The sequence below is a fragment of the Dreissena polymorpha genome, chromosome 4, assembly GCF_020536995.1.
Source record: "Dreissena polymorpha isolate Duluth1 chromosome 4, UMN_Dpol_1.0, whole genome shotgun sequence".
Taxonomy (NCBI): Eukaryota; Metazoa; Mollusca; class Bivalvia; order Myida; family Dreissenidae; genus Dreissena; species Dreissena polymorpha.
The window spans coordinates 136,926,478-136,930,423 of record NC_068358.1 but is presented as its reverse complement, the minus strand read 5'-3'; the positions used below and the strand labels follow the sequence as shown (position 1 = coordinate 136,930,423).

Genomic DNA, 3,946 nt, shown 5'->3' with positions numbered 1-3,946 from the left:
TATTCATCATTTATTCTCGAATTCTTGTGCAAATAGTTCTAATTTTTGACTGTGAATCAATACATTTTTGTAAAAAAAAATCATTTAATTTTAATTTGTGTGTGCATACATTAGTTCACTTTGATATTTTCTATAGCTTGTTGTAAAAGATGGTGTGAAAGCATGTATTAAATATAAACAGTTCAAAATATTTTAAACACACTCTTTGAAGTTTTTATAAAATGGACATGATATAAAATCAGCTTATTAGTTTGCAAGTTTTGTTGTTGGACATAATGTGTGTGTAATTTTACACAATAATTGATCATATTATTATAAAGCAGTGTTAAAACAATTGGTTGACCAAATACTGTTATTTATCCCATCATCAGACTCGCATTGTCAAAATAAACCACTGTGGAATAAACTTTCCTCTATTTCAGCAGTGCTGAAATATAGCTGTCATGCGCGGCGAAGAATGGTCATATTACTCGGAATCAACTATAAAGTAATAATTTTAGGTAAAATCGAATCAGATTCAACAAAACAAACAATTTGATACCACGATATTATATATTTTAACACATAATGCAACTCAAAAAGCAAAAAAACATTATTCACAAATATTAAGTGCGCCTACTTGTGACGTCATTATTAACACGTCATAAGGCACAATGCATGTTCTTTCACGCTAAAGCTGCAGTTGTTTAGTGGTTTTTTTCATTATTTCTTAAAAATCGGGGACGTAGAGGTATGATAAACAGAAAAACAGGTTAGTTACTGATCTCTTTGTAATGTATTAGGCTCGGCACGATTAAAATAATGAAACAATGTTTGCTTAAAATAACTTTGGGATTTTCCGTGTAGTTTGATTTTCCTATTCTATTTTTAAAGAAATAATTTACGACTAAAGAAATTGATGGGATAAATCGAATACTAGGTCTGTGCCGAATAAAGCAAAGTTTATTTTGCTTGGCATGAAAATCTGAACCTCTCGCCAAGGCTCTTGGTTCAGATTTTCTAAGCCTCGCAAAATAAACTTTGCTTTATTCGGCACCAACCTAGTATTCTTTATATCTTATATAATACTGTTATATCTAATATGAAAGTGTGTAAATTGTGTCTTATAATGTAATGTTAGTTATTTGATATCATCTAGTTGTTGTTTTACTGTAATTTAATTATAATGAAATAATTGTGTTTGTTTCTGGGCTCAAAATGGGTTCTCCACATTGGATCAAGATTGGCACTGTTTGCATTTAATAAAGTCTCCATATACTCCCACCTGTTTGAAGTGACATTGACTGTAAGTTTGAAGTAGTTTGATGTTAAAATTATCTAAATTCTCAGGCTTTCTAAAATATGTTTAATATTGGTTGATAAAGAAATAAATATATATGTGATGATTGCATATACATGTGCAGGTTATGCATTGGTTTGCTTTTTTTTATAGAGAACTCTATTTAGTATAATTGTTAGATAAACTGTGATTACCTCCCTTAAGTTTCATTGTCATCTAGTGTTAAGCAGTGTAAGTCCTTTAACTTTTTTATATAATGATCACAAGCTTCGTGTTATTATTCTAATCAATGTTTTAGCGGTGTTGTATTTTTTAGTATATTTTTATTGATAAATTAATGTTTCACACATACTAATATTTATTGTATATAATACAATGGAATAAATTTGAAAAACAATTGATTGTGTTATGACTCATGGATAATTATTTATCATCACTTATGACTACAGTTTTACAGATAATAATTGTTGGTTTCATTTTGTGTGGATTATCAGTCATGTGTATTTGTTCACTAGTTAAAATTGCTATATATTGGTAAAGCCAAGGACATAACCAGTGAATCATTTAGGCAGCATTGATTTCGTTAGTAAAGAATAGCTCTTGAATCTTTCATTGTTAATACTCTTTTCGCCATAAGATCAATCATACTAGAACGATTACAACATTTTGCATCTGGTTGCAACATGTGTACCAACATTTGAGGTTCGCTCTGTGAAATGGGGGTTTTAATGCAAGTGCGTAAAGTTTCGTCCCAGATTAGCCTGTGCAATCCACACAGGTTAATCAGGGACGACACTTTCCACCAAAACTTGATTTTTTCAAAGAAAATTCTTTCTTACGCACATGCATTACACCCCCTTTTCACTGAGATCGGCCCATTTTATTGCTATGGATAACTAAATTAATGTAGTGGACACCAGAAGGTGCTTTCTTAAAAGGGAACAGGTGCATATGTCTAGTCCAAACATTTGAAAAGCACTCTCTGAAAACAGGGTTTATTTAATGTGCAGTTAGTATCATCCAAGATTAGCCTGTGCAGTCCACGCAGGCTAATAAAGAATGACATATTCCGCATTTATTGTATGTTCGATTTTGATCAAGTCTCTTATTATAAAACCATTGAAGGCAGAAAGTGTCACAGAATGCACAGGCTAATTTGGCACAACTCTTTACACACCACACATGAAACCTTTTTTCACAGAGCAAGACTCGTGCATCATTTTCACTCTTTGCTGGAGGCATGTTGGCGATTGAGAATTGCCCATCAAATATAAAATTGAATCCCGTCAAACTGTGACCTTGACTAAGGTGTGTGGGAAAATATAAGTAATTTTTATTGAATGAAAATAATGATAATAATCTTTCCAAGTTAAAGCTGTGCTAACATATAACGAGTACATTGAAAGTCAAAATCATTTGCTGTGTCCGCTATCAAGCCATGCAAGGTTTGTTGGTCCCTGTTGTGGAGGTAATGTCCCCTGATGAGTGGTAATGCTAGGTTTACATCTGGCCACGATTACCACGATGTCCTTGATTCCAGAGCATCGTGGCGAACGTAACAGAACGTGGAGTCGAATCGGGGTGATCGTGGCGGAGCGTAATGGAACGCGGTTGAATCGGGGACATCGTGGGCATCAGGACAGTTTTTAAATCAAACTTAAATTTCACCACAATTGCCCCGATTCATTTTCTAATATAAAATCGTTGGTCAAATCGCAGGAGATCGCAACAAAGCGGCTTTGTCGTGGGAGATCTTAACAGGACGTAACGGAACGTGGTGGAGCGTGGATGCCAATCGTGTTGATCGCAACAAAGCGTAACAGAACGTGATGCAAATAGTGGGCTCGATCGTAGCAACAAAACGTGCTGATTTCGTAAGAAAGTGTAACAGAACATGGGGTATACCATTTAATCGTAGAGATCCCCGATTTTTTAGCCTCTGGCTAATCGGGGAGATCGTGGCCAGATGTAAACTTAGCATAAGTGTATCTGGGGCTACTTTGCTCTGATATATCCTATGACCTATTGTCCCTGATCAATATTAGTTATATGTGAATCGAAAACTTAAATAATTTTTGCCTTAGAAAATCGATCATGTGTTTGCATTTATAATTTAGGCAGTTTTTTAAAGTTAAATAGTTGAATAAATAAAGTCAAACAATAATAATCGCACAAGAATACCAATTTATCATTAAGCATGTTACAATTATCAATTAATTATTTCCAATTTTTCATTTTTTTTAATGACCACTAAAGGCACAAATCATTTACTAAATTAATAAAATGACAAAATAAAAGTTAAAAGTATGAGGTTCCACCGAGATTTGAACTCGGATCGCAAGATTCAGAGTCTTGAGTGCTAACCATTACACCATGGAACCTTGATGACAGTGAAGGATAATACTCTGTACATATATCCAATACAGTCGCTGTTCGACCGAATCTATAAATAGGAACTAATCGGCGTAGTTCTGGTCTGGAAAACCCCAAGGGTATCCCTACCAAATATGATGTGACGTCATTTGTCAACATACTGAATCTAAAATTAACTGTCGGCGGCATTGTGGTCATGAGTCAGTGATCGCGATACCACCTACAAAATTACGGTAAACTACAAGATTTCCCACCGCTGTCACTGCAAATATTAATCTTTATATTGATGTACAT

At 34.1% G+C, this 3,946-nt stretch overlaps 1 non-coding gene across 1 annotated transcript; it reads right to left on the bottom strand.

The window, feature by feature from the left end:
- Positions 1-3,588: 3,588 nt before the first annotated feature.
- Trnaq-cug (transfer RNA glutamine (anticodon CUG)) lies at positions 3,589-3,660 on the bottom strand. The gene has a single exon. It is a non-coding gene; the product is annotated as a tRNA-Gln (tRNA).
- Between the last annotated feature and the right edge of the window lie 286 nt (positions 3,661-3,946).